This window comes from Arachis ipaensis, chromosome B08 (assembly GCF_000816755.2).
Source record: "Arachis ipaensis cultivar K30076 chromosome B08, Araip1.1, whole genome shotgun sequence".
NCBI lineage: Eukaryota > Viridiplantae > Streptophyta > Magnoliopsida > Fabales > Fabaceae > Arachis > Arachis ipaensis.
Genome location: NC_029792.2, coordinates 26761934 through 26777323, shown reverse-complemented (window position 1 = coordinate 26777323; position 15390 = coordinate 26761934). Strand labels below are relative to the sequence as shown.

At 34.8% G+C, this 15390-nt stretch overlaps 1 long non-coding RNA gene across 1 annotated transcript in view; it reads left to right on the top strand.

Moving 5' to 3' along the window:
* The window catches only part of LOC107611894, a 27022-nt gene continuing 21126 nt past the window's right edge, over positions 9495–15390 (top strand). Inside the window, exons 1-4 of the long non-coding RNA XR_001613504.2 lie at positions 9495–10237; positions 10309–10598; positions 10712–10826; positions 13243–13612. This is a non-coding gene — a long non-coding RNA (uncharacterized LOC107611894). The remainder of the gene's footprint in view (positions 10238–10308; positions 10599–10711; positions 10827–13242; positions 13613–15390) is intronic.

Sequence of the window (15390 nt, the reverse complement as noted above, 5' to 3'; positions counted from 1 at the left end):
GCAAGTCACCCTAATAAATCAATGGTATGTGAACGAGCTATAACTCAAATAACATAGTCTCTTCATACTTATCTAAGATTTATATAAAGCCCTTCCTCCTATATAAATCGAATTAGGCTGGTTAGATTTTTTTGAAAACATACTACCCATGCCCATGCATAAATCTAGCTAGCCTGATTCGATTTATGTGTAGTTAAAACTCACCTAGTAGATCTATTTAGTCTAATTCTACTTACTACTAAAATTTATAAATCTAATTACCCTAATTGATTGGTAGAAAAAACGCCTTTGGGAGATTCACGTATCATTTCTTGCTTTGGGTGATATTAGTCATGGTTCTGAAAATCGAACCAGACCGACCGGTTCAACCGGATTAACCGGGAACCGATCACCTAGCCGGTCCGGATAAGCTCAAAAACCGCCTGGCAAAAAATCGGTAAAAAAATTGGTCGAACCGGTGCTTAACCGGTGAACCGGCAGAACTGTCCAGTTTTTTAACGGGTTTTTGGTTTGAAAAAAACTTTGAACGGCGTCATTTTGTCCCTATAAGGAAAAAAAAAAAAGAAAAAGGCTAAACTAAGCTGAACCCTAATCCCTAAATCACCTATCGTACTCAGCAGCAACAACAACTCATCTCTTGTTCTCTTCTCTGCCCAAATCCCTTCACCTTTCTCCCTCACTCTCATCAGTCTCACTCACCAAAATGGCACAAAATCCCTAACCCACTACGGCGCTACTTCCCTCTCTCTCTCAGCCAGCAGCTCCTCTCTCTCTCAGCCAACAGCAGTCACCGCCTCCATCATCGCCGAACTCTTCTCGTCAACCAGAGGGTGCCTTGCCGCCGACAGTGACAGATAAAGGGTGCTTCGAGATCTTGGTCGTCCATCCTCGTCTTCTCTACATCGTTTTCATCTTCGTCGTGTGGAATTGCAGATCGAAGCGCGGTCGGATGGATTCCTCCATTGTTGGTGAGTTTGCTCGATCCCATCTGTCTCGCCGTTCCTCCCTTGCCGGTAGTCTTGCCGCCTATTTCGTTCCTCCGTCGCATCAGTTTGGTTCCTCTGTCGTCGATAGCTCTGCTTTAGTTTTTCCCTTTTGTTAATTTCTATGATTTTGAGGTTCTATTTTTTAAAGATTCAACTCTGTTTGCTTCAATTTATGGTCGTGTATTTTGTTAATTTTACTGAGTTACTGAAATCTGAGATCTGATTCTTGAGTTGCTGTTTCTTTTTCTGTTTATTGTGTTTTGAATCTGAATTGGGGTGAGTTGATATTTTTTCTGTTTGTTGTGTTCTGAGTTTCGATTTCTGAATTAGAGTTGGTGGTGGTATGATTAATGTTGTCATGGTGTTTTACATTGATCTGCATATGAGGACATACATGTGTTACAGCTTCTTTATACAAATTTGTTACACCTAGCAGAAAGGTTGCAAAAGACATGCCCAGAAACAGAATAAAATCTTCACCCTCATGCCCTCATCTTTAATCCCTTCCATTTCAGCATTGTTAATTCTACAATAATTTATTTCTTTAATTTCTCCTTTTACCCTAAATTTAGGAAATTAAATGTTGGTTTAGATTTTTCTTATTTTAATTTTGAAAAGAATAAGAAGAGATCAGATGTTAGTTTACTTACCAGATATTGTTATGGTAACACAAAAGGTCATGCTACATGTTTCATTGTATGTTTAATTTTTAATAATTTTATTTAATATTTAATTAAACCAGTTGAACTCCGGTTGAACCCCAGTCGAACTTTTGAACCAGTGAACCAGTTACTCTACTAGTTCATTGACCGGTCCAGTTCTCACAACCTTGATATTAGTAATATTTGCATGCATTTTGTTTATTTAAGTATTTTACCCTATATTTTGTGATTGAAAATATCAACATTATGCTCTCATTTTTTTAAAATATTGAGTTTTTTAATTTGTCTTTAAAATATATTAATTTAAAACTTCAATTCAAATTAACAGCAAACTTTCTATTAAAAATAACGACAAATTTGTGATCTAATAGGGGAAAATATTTTTTAAGAAAAAGCTTTTGATTTGAGTGGTTTGTAAAATTTTTGAGAATTTACTTCTTGCTAGAATATTATAAATTATTTGTTATTAAAAATTAGCTAGCTAATTATTAGTCACGACTTTGAGACTTTAATTATTATCTCATTTAAAATAGCTTTAGATTAGTGACAAAATTGTGACAAATTACATTAGCGTACTTGGCAAATTTGCTTCAAATTTTTCATGAATTTTCTATGGATTTATATAGAGGTTAGTGATTAGTAGCAACATGAAATAAAGACAGAATAAGGACTAACATTTTTTTCTGACAAATTAGTAACAACATGAAATAAGCGAGAAAAGTCTATCAGCTGTTAAACGGTCGCTAATTCCTCGCTAAAATAAGCTTTTGATTAACGACTCAATTGCGACTAGTTACTTCTAAAATTTTCTCGATTAGCTTTGGATTTGTTATAACTTTGCGACTGATTTCCAACGAGGTTAGCGAGTAATTTGCTATAAAATAGGTAGGATATAGCTTTTGCTTTGCGACAAGATTGCAGTTGTCAAGTCGCTCGCTAAATTAAACTTGCGACAACTTAGCGACAAATGTATTTCGCCCGCTAATCAGCTACTTGAAATCAGCGAACAAAGTGTGTCAGTTGTTAAACAGTCACAAATTTCTCACTACTTAGGTCATAGGTGCTGAATATCCGTATTTCCACTTTAGCAACTAATTAGCAAGGAACACTTTCCTAGTTGAATGATATATCCGTTGCGACGAGTTAGCGACGACTGTTTTCTGTCGCTACCCTAATTTTAAATTTTACAATATTATGCGACAAATTAGCGAGAAACGAATTTCTCGCTAAAAATAAACACTTTGGTGACAAATTAGCTAGGAATTTGTCCATCACAGAATGCATTTCAAGTTTTTGTGACAGATTAGCTAGGGAAATTGTTCCTCACTAATTAGCCTTTTCACGCAAAGTTTATTTAGCGACGAACTAGTGTGTGAATTGTTTCTCGCTAATTGTATATCAAACACTTGCAACGGAATAGTGACAATAATATCCCTCGCTACTTCACTTTTATTCGATTGAACCCCTAACAGACTGATTTGCTAGAACATTGTCACTCGCTAATTAATTTGTGAGAAATTAGCGAGGAAATTTTCCTCGCTCTTTTTTTAGCTACAAAATTCAATATGCGAGAAACAAACTTACTCGTAAATCTCTCGCTAATCAGTCGTTTTTTCTCAAGTTCGGGTATTTTGTGACCGCACATTAATTTTATCGTTAGTGCGTCACAAATTCCTCGCAAGTTAGTGATGGATTAGTGACAAAAAATATTTCTCGCAAAAATTCGTCGCTAATTTGTCAAATTCTTGTAGTGTCATTTCGAAAGCCCTTTAGTTACTGTTCTGTTATCTTATGCTAAGGTTTTACAGTGTTAATTGCTATAAGATTGAGTTTCAGTTGTTATATGTCGCGATTAGTGTTGCTTTGGTTACCGCAGAAGTGGCTTGGAGCTGAGCTTGCGGTTGTCGGAGATTTCGGGTTGAGAGATAAGGTTCCTGTGACGCGTTTGGGTTATGGTTTCGACAAGTCGAGGTAGGGGCCTTTTCAGAAAAGCTTATTTTATAAATTGGAATTATTATATATGGATATTATGTGATAAAAATGTATCCTTGAGTGATTGTACAAGTCTTATGTAATGTTGGTTGTCTTGGATGAATATGAATGCTTGGTTGATTCGATTATTATTTGATTTTGTGAAACGGATTTTAAAGTGTTTCTTTAAAGTCGCTTCTTTAAAGCTTTGAAATCAAGTTTAATCCGTTGGAAATTGATTTGAGTTTGATTTGGTTTTCTTGAAATATGAAAATGGAAATGTACCTTTGGATTCAGTTGGATTTTGAGCTGATTTAGTTTTAAACCCTTAAAGAGTGTGGCGGAATGGTTTGGTTGGGACCCGAAAAGGGTGGTAAAGTCCAAGTTTTAAGGGAGATGCTGCCGAAATTCCTATAGAATCTGAGTCTTTATTTGAAATGTTATTTGGAAAATTATGAGTTTAATGCCTTTACTATTTTACTTGGAGGATTGTGAATTTAAGACTTTTTATTATCTTTACTTGGATTAATTATGGAAGCGATGAAGCTACACTTTGAAAAGAATTATTGAAAAGAGAATTATGATTTCTCCTTATTTCCTAAGAAAAATAGTATGTCTTTGGGTGCAAGTCATTCGAAAGAGAATTATGATTTAAGGCTGTTTTAAAGGTGAAAAGGGTTTATGTTTATCTTTATTTAACTTAAAGATTGTCACTTGGAGGAGTTTTCGTGACTTTAAAATAATTTGGGTTTCGATTGACAAATCTCATTTCTTTGATGTTTTAGATAAGCTTTAAAGTATCCTTTGAATTCTGGTTTAGCAAAACAAAAATGATTTTTCGAGCCGTTGGAAACGCTTCAGATTTTTATCAAGGGGTTAAAATTGGTTTTGGTTCAAGGGAACGAAATGGTTTTGAAAATGTGGTTGGAGTAAGTGATTACACGACTCGACTTGGTTTAGATTCTATTTTTATTACTCAAATCGAGAAGCTAAGGTTTTAAAGACTTCAAATGAATTTGAGAAAGTGAGTTGTGTTATACTCCCCTAAAGTCTTGAGACTCTACTGAGGATCTTTTGTTACCAAATCTTGTTTTAGAATGAATGATTTTGAATCTCGTGGAAATGGCTTTTGATTTGGTGTAGTTTCTGAAATGTTTGGAAAGATGTTGTGGAGAGTGACCTTATTTTAAAAGGAGAAATTTATGTTTGAGGAGAAGTGGTTAGCCACCACGTGCTCAGTATCAATGTTTTAAAAAAGGGAATTTACGTTTGAGGAAAAGTGGCTTATGAGCTTGAAATGATTTGAGGAATGGGGATTTTAAAGCCAAGGCTTGAAAGAATTAATTTTTTATTTCAAAGTAAAGTGAATTGAGAAAAGTGATTTATGGCTTAAATGATGATTTTATGCTATTGATGATGTTGGATGGTGCAAGTGCTATTATGTTATGAGCCGGAATGGCGATATATGTTAATGAATTATGGCTGATCGTGGAATATGTTATGAGCCGGAATGGCTGTATATGATAATGAATCATGGCTGACTATGAATCATGAATTTAAGCCGGATGGCTAAGATGAATGTTGATTTATGGCTGAGAATAAATGCATATAAGCTGAGTTATTGATATTATGTTTGTTGCACTCCACCTATCCGAGATACAAGTTTCCCTGGGTGAAAGCAGTGGCTAGCCACCACGTGCTCCAGGTGGAGACTCGATATCTGCAGACCCTATGTCGTAAGTATGGTCGGACACTGTGAAAGTGTCGGATGAGCTTGCCCCCGTGAATATACACCAGTGAAGGTGTTGGATGTGAATTATGATTATGATTATGAATAACTCAAGTTGAGGATGCACGACAGAAGGACAGTCCAATGGTTAGCTACCAGGACTTGTTGGGTTGGCTTTATAACCGACAGATGAGACTCATCAGCCACTAGGACAGGCATTCATCATATGCATCTATGTGACATTGTTTGGGTGTGCATATTGTACTTGGTTTGCCTTTGTGATTACTTGTGATTAACTGTTAATTGTTCTACTTGCAGTAATTGTTTGTTTGTGCTTGAAATTTCCTATTTGTGTTTGCGACTGTGACTCTGTTGGACAGTGGAGATTGGTTGTTGTTTGGGTTGTTTGGGCTTAGAGCCGTGGTTCATCATGAGGTGGGCCGAAAGCCATGTCTGGTTGATGTTTCTAGTTTGGAAAAGTATGAAAAACTAATTTGGTTCAGCATAGATAAACCTTTTGAAAGGCTTTTGAATTTTTTTGAAATGAACAGCTTCCTCTTTTAGGAAAAGAATTCAGATTTTTCCTTTTATAGTAAACTTTTGCTTTTGAAAAGATGCATAAGGCGGTTATTAATCACTATAACGGTTTTACCTTTACGTATCCTATTATAGTAATTCTCAAAAACCCTCTACTGAGAACCCTTTCGAGGATGATATTCTCACCCCCCCTACAAATTTCCCTTTTCAGGATATGGATGCAGAAGTCACGAAGAGTTTATCTAGTTGTTGTCGTAATGTTTTGTATTGCTTTAGTTATTATTTATTGTTCCCTCGCCTTTATCTTTATACATTCTGTAAGAGGGATAAGAATTGTATTAGCTAATGCTTGTAAAATTATTTAATATATATACATACGTATGTACTCTTTGTGAGTTTTGTAAGTTGTATAGTATGTATGGATGTACGTTACCTAACAAAAGTATTTTGGAGTGGTATTGCGGTTTAAAGTTTTAAACAGGCTCATATTTTAGTATTAAATATTATAAGGGTCGTCGTAATACCCGAGCTATCAGAGTGGCGCAGCCGGAAGCGTGACATTTTGATAATTAGGGTGTTACATTATGGTATCAGAGCAGTCTTTCCTGTAGAGCCTGAGGAATGGACTGACTATGCTTCAGTTGCATATTCTGAGTGTCTGTCATGCAATAGTCTTGTCAAATAACGAGAATTAGAGCTTTATGCACATGACGGTCTATTGATTAACGCTGTTAGTCTTGCATTGCATACTTCTTGGTATTAAGTTTGGCCGGCTTAATACTAGTGAATTATGTATATGAAAGCACTAATGGGTTATCATAGATGATATACGAGTTTTGGGTAAAGCGAATCACAAGTTTTGGGAATGTTAGATACTATTTCTCGAGGTTATTCAGTTATGTGTCTTGGATCCTGTTCGAGTCGATTTGTTCTCTCATAGCCTAACTTGAAGTTCTTGGTTGCTAGTCCTTTTGAAAAGTAGCTTGATTTTTTTAACCCTATTCCTCTATTCATATGCATCCTTGTTTGACCCTAATTGCATATGCCTGTTTGAAATCCTTAGTGTATCTGTCTTTCTCTGTTTAAACCCTTCTTCTGGATTAATGTATTTTTCTATATGATTTTAATCTTGTTTTGATGCCGCATGCTTTTTTAAGTTCTTATTCAGGGTCTCTTTTTAAAGAAATTATGATTCATAATTTTCTCTTATTTGGCTATGTTTACAATCAATTTTTGAATTTTTATTGTTTCTTTTGATTCAATATACACTCATCTATATAAAACTTTGAAAACTTCTTATGCAATTTAAAAAAAAAAACTATTTATTTCTAATACCTCACTTGTTCTTCTACTGGTTTAAGAAATTATACTTACTTTAAATACAATTTGATTTTCTAAATAACCTTACTACAGATCTTATGCATATCTTTATTTGATTATGTACTTAGGTATTTTTCAAAATTTTGGAAAGAAAAGATTTTCGCCTTTATTCCGGTTGATCTTAGTTTGACAAGTTTCGCCTAATTCTTTTTTTTAGTTGAATTTAATTTAGCATGACACATTGCTTATGCAATTATTGTTCTTTTGAAAATATTAGGCTCATATCTTTCCTTCCTAGCATGGATTAATTCCCTAAGTTTTTGTCTCTATGAATGTCATGATTGAGTTGTCTTTTCCTATGACTTTTGTATTCTTTTGGATCAATTGAAAGCTTGTTTGATGTCTCATACCTAGTGAATCTTGTTTGAACTACCTTGATTTAAGATCATTTCTTGTATGGCTTGACTCATTTTTAAGTACATCCTAATTTTCTTGAATATCCTTCTGAGATGGTGATTTCAAGTATATTTTTGGAGTCCTGTTTTGAACCTTTTTTTTTAGAAGTTTTGAATTCTCTTTGAAGAAGTTCTAAACTAAATTTATTTTTTTCAGTTGCTTGATTGTAATTGAAACCATTGTCCAATTTTGACAAAGTTGATTTAAAGTTGGCATGCGCTATTCTAAATGAAGTTTTGAAAAGCTTCCTTATTTATCAGAAACCTGTCTGTTTGTAATGCACCAGTTATTTCTTTTACCAACTTATAAGCAAAATTTTACCTCGAACTTTCTTTTTTAAATAGAGTTTAACTTCCTCTTTTGTCCTTGCTATAATTTTTATACACACTTGTTTGAATATGAACTTTGAGAATTTTGAACAAGTATTTGATTTTCTTCCGAGTTCATGAATTACTTTTGGTTAAGTCGTACACCTAACTGTCTTTCTAAAATATTTTGGGAAATATTTTAGCTCTTAGCCAAACCCGTGTTCTTTTTGTTTTAAAACTCTACATAATCTACTTTAACATGAAATTGTATTAAAGTAATGCCACATTTATACTTTTGTTATTCTTTTACAAGGTGTTTGTTGCGCACCTTTTCTTTGGAAACATAAAATATGCATTCGACAGTATTTTAATCCCACTCTTGAGTCTTGTAAGCTTTGTTTTCGGTTTTAGACATTCTTCGTTTGTAAACCTTATACTTCTTAACTCAGCTTGATTTTGTTCAAACTATTGCACTACCTTCTCTTTTATCGTTCTTATCAGACTTCTTTGATTCGGGGTTATTTTGAGGTTTTCAAAGTGTATTTTCTCCCCGACATTCTTCATTTCTTGTACACCCTTGATTGCTTGTGATCCCAACAATCCTTTCAAGTTCTTGCGGATTTAGTCCTTGTTGTTTGTCCTTTTCTAAGGTTTAGTACTCTTCTGAATAAACTCAAGGATTGTTTTAGAGTCACGCATGACCGTTAAGCGTAGCAAGCAAAACGCTAGTCTCTTTTGGATGTTGTTCGTGAACGTGAAAGGGTGAAGCGGTAAGGGTACAACATTATGAGTAGTTGTGGGAGTTTTGTTCCTTGTATTGAAAGAGTCTGCGGGTGTTAGACTTGTGACCAATTATGGAGTTGTAAAGTGATTGATGGAGTTGAAAGTTGAAGCTTTGAGGTTGGTACGAGATTGGTGTACTGATGACGTTAAGCACGTGATTTTAACCCCGTCCTGTTTTATAGGCTTCGATGCCTTGCTTTACTATCACATGTTTGAGCCATGCCACCTTTTGCATTGAGCCTATCTTGTAATGTTTGCTTTGCAATCATACTCCTACCTTTGTATCTTTTATGTATACGACAATCCAAGTATTTGAAAACCATATATATTCTTATATGTTGAGATATTTTTGCTTCTTCCTTAAATGTGTTCAAGAGTGAATTGTTACGAAATCTCTTTCGTTTTGTATCAATTTTTTAGGACAAAAATTTTTATAAGGTGGGTAGAATGTAAGACCCAAAAATTTTAAAAAAGGGCTATCATGAGCTAATTTCAAATTCAATATTTTTGTAGCTTTAATTTTAGAAATTTCTTTATTAAAGATAATTAAAGCAAGTTTTGATTAATTGAATTTGAAATAAATTAAGATTATTATCCAATTTCACAATTATTGAATTATTTTCTATATTTAAATTTCTAATTTTTGGATTTGAACATTTTATTGAAAATAATTTGTAAAATTGATGAACAAATAGTATTTTTATACATTATTATTGTTGGGATAAAATTTATTTCTAATTACTGTATTATCCCTATTTTTATTTGAAATTACAAAACTATCCTTAAACCTAATTTTTACCTAAACCCTAATTTCCAAATTGGGAAAACCCTAACCCGGTTACCCTTTCCCCAACCCAGCAGCAACAAACACACACAAACACAACAAGCACACACAGCAAAACACACGCACCCACTCACTGCAACAGAGAAGAAATGGGAGGCAGAAGTAGGGGAAGAAGAGAAGAGGAGGGGGAAGACTGCACCGGCGTGCTGGGCCTCACTGCTGCCATCGAGCCATCATTTCACCAAAGAAGGAAAAGAGCATCGCGCCTGCCATGAGCTTGCCGTCGCCGTGGAGCCATCGCGGTCGAGCCGAGTCCAGAGGAGGGTTCCAGGTAGCAGCTGCCGCGCGCGAGCTATAGGAGCTCGTCCTCGCTGATCTGCCGCCATTGGAGTCGCGCACAGAGGACGCGCGAAGGGGAGTTGTCGTGAAGCCCGTCACCGCCGCTGTTGAACCCGCGCCATCGTCGTTCTTGTCATGGAGTCATCGCCGTCACTTATGGCAGAGCCAGAGAGAGAGAGTTCGGGAGCAGTGCAGACGAGAGAGATCTGAGGCTAAGCTGGGGGTCCAACCACCGTGCCCAGCCACTGTTCGCGTCGCCTCCATCGGAACCGCCGCCGTCACTGCCAGCTTTCATCTCCATCGTGGTTGATTATGGATGACAGGGGACGAAGCTGCCTCTACCGCCGGAGAAGGCTCTGCCGGTAAGGGTTTTAATTATGGTTTCTGTCCTTTTGGATTTGGAGAAGGTTTTGATGTTGCGTGGTTATTTTAGTTGATCCATTCTGAGCCATAATCATCGCCGTTAGGCTGACTCTGAGGCTTTCCACTGCCACCAGAGCTGCCTAGAACCACCACTATGGCTGCCGTGGGAACAGAACGGGTACCAGAATCTGACAGCGCCGCTGCCATCGATAAGAGATACCAAAACAGCCGCCGTTGCTTACCGTTCTGAGCTGCTACACCGTTATTACTGCCGTTCGGGTCATCGGGTGTAGCACGGTTGTTGCCTGAACTACCGCCAGGGATACCACTGCTTGATTCAGCCGTTCTTTCTTAGTTTCGGTAAGCGTTTTCGTTTTGAAAGCCCTTTAGTTACTGTTCTGTTATCTTTCGCTGAGGTTTTACGGCGTTAATTGCTATAAGATTGAGTTTCGGTTGTTATATGTCGCGATTAGTGTTGCTTTGGTTACCGCAAAAGTGGCTTGGAGCTGAGGTTGCGGTTGTCGGTGATTTCGGGTTGAGAGAGAATGTTCCTGTGATGCGTTTAGGTTATGGTTTCGACGAGTCGAGGTATGGGCCTTTTCAGAAAAGCTTATTTTATAAATTGAAATTATTATATATGGATATTATGTGGTAAAAATGTATCCTTGAGTGATTGTATAAGTCTTATGTAATGTTGGTTGTCTTAGATGAATATGATTGCTTGGTTGATTCGATTATTATTTGATTTTGTGAAACGGACGGTTTTGAAGTGTTTCTTTAAAGTCGCTTCTTTAAAGCTTTGAAATCAAGTTTAATCCGTTGGAAATTGATTTGAGTTTGATTTGGTTTTCTTGAAATATGAAAATGGAAATGTACCTTTGGATTCAGTTAGATTTTCAGCTGATTTGGTTTTGAACCCTTAAAGAGGGTGGCGGAATGGTTTGGTTGGGACCCGGAAAGGGTGGTAAAGTCCAAGTTTTAGGGGAGATGCTGCCAAAATTCCTATAGAATCCGAGTCTTTATTTGAAATGTTATTTGGAAAATTATGAGTTTAATGCCTTTACTATTTTACTTGGAGGATTGTGAATTTAAGACTTTTTATTACCTTTACTTGGATCAATTATGGAAGCGATGAAGCTATGCTTTGAAAAGAATTATTGAAAAGTGAATTATGATTTCTCCTTATTTCCTAAGAAAAATAGTATATCTTTGGGTGCAAGTCATTTGAAAGAGAATTATGATTTAAGGCTGTTTTAAAGGTGAAAAGGGTTTATGTTTATCTTTATTTAACTTAAAGATTGTCACTTGGGGGAGTTTTCGTGACTTTAAAAGAATTTGGCTTTCGATTGAGAAATCTCACTTCTTTGACATTTTAGATAAGCTTTAAAGTATCCTTTGAATTCTGGTTTAGTAAAACAAAAATGATTTTTCGAGCCGTTGAAAACGCTTCAGATTTTTATCAAGGGTTTGAAATTGGTTTTGGTTCAAGGGAACGAAATGGTTTTGAAAATATGGTTGGAGTAAGTGATTACACGACTCGGCTTGGTTTAGATTCTATTTTTATTACTCAAATCGAGAAGCTAAGATTTTAAAGACTTCAAACGAAATTGAGGAAGTGAGTTGTGTTATTCTCCTCTAAAGTCTTGAGACTCTACTGAGGATCTTTTGTTACCAAATCTTGTTTTAGAATTAATGATTTTGAATCTCGTGGAAATGGCTTTTGATTTGGTGTGGTTTATGCAATGTTTGGAAAGATGTTTTGGAGAGTGGCCTTATTTTAAAAGGAGAAATTTATGTTTGAGGAGAAGTGGCTTATGAGCCTGAAATGATTTGAGGAATGGGGATTTTAAAGCCAAGGCTGGAAAGAATTAATTTTTTATTTCAAAGTAAAGTGAATTGAGAAAAGTGATTTATGGCTTAAATGATGATTTTATGCTATTAATGATGTTGGATGGTGGAAGTGCTATTATGTTATGAGCCGGAATGGTTATATATGTTAATGAATTATGGCTGATCGTGGAATATGTTATGAGCCGGAATGGTTGTATATGATAATGAATCACGGCTGACTATGAATCATGAATTTAAGCCGGATGGCTGAGATGAATGTTGATTTATGGCTGAGAATAAATGCATATATGCTGAGTTATTGATATTGTGATTGTTGCACTCCACCTATCTGAGACACGAGTTTCCCTGGGTGAAAGCAGTGACTAGCCACTACGTGCTCCAGGTGGAGACTCAATACTCTGATGGCCCTATGTCGTAAGTGTGGCCGGACACTGTGAAAGTTTCAGATGAGCTCGCCCCCGTGAAAATACACCAGTGAAGGTGTTGGATGTGAATTATGATTATGATTCTGAATAACTCGAGTTGGGGATGCACAACAGAGGGACAGTCCAATGGTTAGCTACCAGGACTTGTCGAGTTGGCTTTATAACCGACAGATGAGAGTCATCAGCCACTAGGACAGGCATTCATCATATGCATCTATGTGATATTGTTTGGGTGTGCATATTGTACTTGATTTGTCTTTGTGATTACTTGTAATTAACTGCTAATTGTTCTACTTGCAGTAATTGTTTGTTTGTGCTTGAACTTTTCTATTTGTGTTTGCGACTGAGACTCTGTTGGACTGTGGTGATTGGTTGTTGTTTGGGTTGTTTGGGCTTAGAGCCGTGGTTCATCATGAGATGGGCCGAAAGTCATGTCTGGTTGATGTTTCTGGTTTAGAAAAGTATGAAAAACTAATTTGGTTCAGCATAGATAAACCTTTTAAAAGGCTTTTGAATTTTTTTGAAATGAACAGCTTCCTCTTTCAGAAAAGAATTCAGATTTTTCCTTTTATAATAAACCTTTACTTTTGAAAAGATGTATAAGGCGGTTATTAATCACTATAACAGTTTTACCTTCACGTATCCTTTTATAGTAATTCTCAAAAACCCTCTACTGAGAATCCTTTCGAGAATGATATTCTCACCCCCCTACAAATTTTCCTTTTCAGGATATGGACGCAGAAGTCACGAAGAGTTTATCTAGTTGTCGTAATGTTTTGTATTGCTTTAGTTATTATTTATTGTTCCCTCACCTTTATCTTTATACATTCTGTAAGAGGGATAGGAATTGTATTAGTTAATGCTTGTAAAATTATTTAATATATATACATATGTATGTATTCTTTGTGAGTTTTGTAAGTTGTATGGTATGTATGGATGTACGTTACCCAACAAAAGTATTTTGAAGCGGTATTGCGGTTTAAAGTTTTAAACAGGCTCATATTTTAGTATTAAATATTATAAGGGCCGTCGTAATACCCGAGCTATCAAAGTGGCGCAGACGGAAGTGTGACATTTTGATAGCTAGGGTGTTACATTGTACATGCAGCAATTTATTGGCCAATGATAAATTTTTAAATAATTCAAATCTACAATAAATTAGTTTTTATCTTGTCGAGTTAGGAAATGCAGTAGGAAAAAAAAAAGTAGTTGTGGATGATTTGAGTTCGTGTAATATTTTTGCTTCAAATTAGATTCCCAAGTTTTGAGTATATTAGAAAATAGACCTTAGACTTTTTAGTGAAAAAAAAAACGCATTAAGGAAGTTCTATGTATTAGATATAGCAAACTAACCCAATATATATGAAAACTATGCTAATTAGAGTAGTCCAATGATTTTCTATGTTAACAAATTTTTAAATAATAACAATAGTAACGTATGCATAATGAATATACAATAGTTTAATTCGTAGCCTTTGTTGTTACTTTAATTTGTCACTATATGCATCAAGATAGTGTATGTGTGTTTTTCCTTTGCCCGGAAAAGCTCAGAAGTTTGTAACTTTGCAAAATGGTCATCACAAATTGATGGTCACACCCCATAAATAAAATAAAATAAAATAATTAGCACAATGGTTGATCAGAGAAAACTGAAGGGTGCAGCACCACAAAAGGACATGAAAATCAGTATATAGGAACATCTTCTAACTTTCTCATGAATCATCATAACAACTCTTCTGATCAACAAATTCTAAGTGGATAAGATGGTTCTGTGTCATTTGTCTGAAATAATAGCACGTGATAGGCCATGTGCTTGTGGTATCTGGAAAAACATATAATAAAGCCTTTTAATTAGTTGGGTGTGTTTGTGAATTGTGACTTTGCCAGTGTGTAATGTATGTGAAATCCTTTTCTCAAGCTTTTGTATGTGTCTCCAATGGGTCACCGTTTTCTTATCCTTATCTCTGAGCACACACATGCATCTTTGATTCTCTTCCTATCACTTCTTCATCTTCACTCCCTTTGAAATCATATACACAGCCGAACATATATAAATTAAAAGTTATTCTTTTCGATGTTTAGTTTCTCCCACATAATTAATTAATATTAAGGATTCGTTTGAAAAATTTTAAAAAATTATTTTTTTGAGTTTTTAATTTATAAAAAATAGTGGTATTAATATTTGGTATAATTTTTTTACATAAAAGATTCATGAAAGGAATTAGGAATCTGATTTTGATTTGATCTAGTCAACAAAAATGTATAGTATTAATATCTGGTACAATTTTTAAAATTAAATTGCAGCTTTCTAAAAAGTTATTTTAGTGTTTACAGAGAAGTTAAAAAAAATGGCTTCTTTCATAATAAAAAGTTTTTTTTATCACTCTTCCTTTTAAATAAATATTTTTAAAATTAAAAAATTAAATACAAAATAATTTATTTATAAGTTACTTTTAATATAAATATTATTATTTAAATTTTTTTTAAAAAAAAACTTAATTAAACTGTTTTCTCTAACAGAGCCTAAAACTCTTGCATTGGTAGATAATTCTTAATTAGGGTTTAGTATTATCGTTTAACCTAAAGTTCCATAAAATTTGTGCCCTATGGTATTTATAAGAGGCAAATTGAAGGAGTTCTTGCATTGTTATTAATGTCAAGCATGTATTAGTACAAGAATATTTCTTATAAGGGGAATGCTAGGTAAATAATGATTATTCTGAATAATATGAATAATCACTAATTAAATAAAAATACACTACATCTTAATTTAATATTACTAATTAAATTTATTCTTTTAACTCTATTAATTCATATTATTTACACATTATTCAAAAATATTGTTAGTTACTTATACTTTTCCATCTTATAATGCG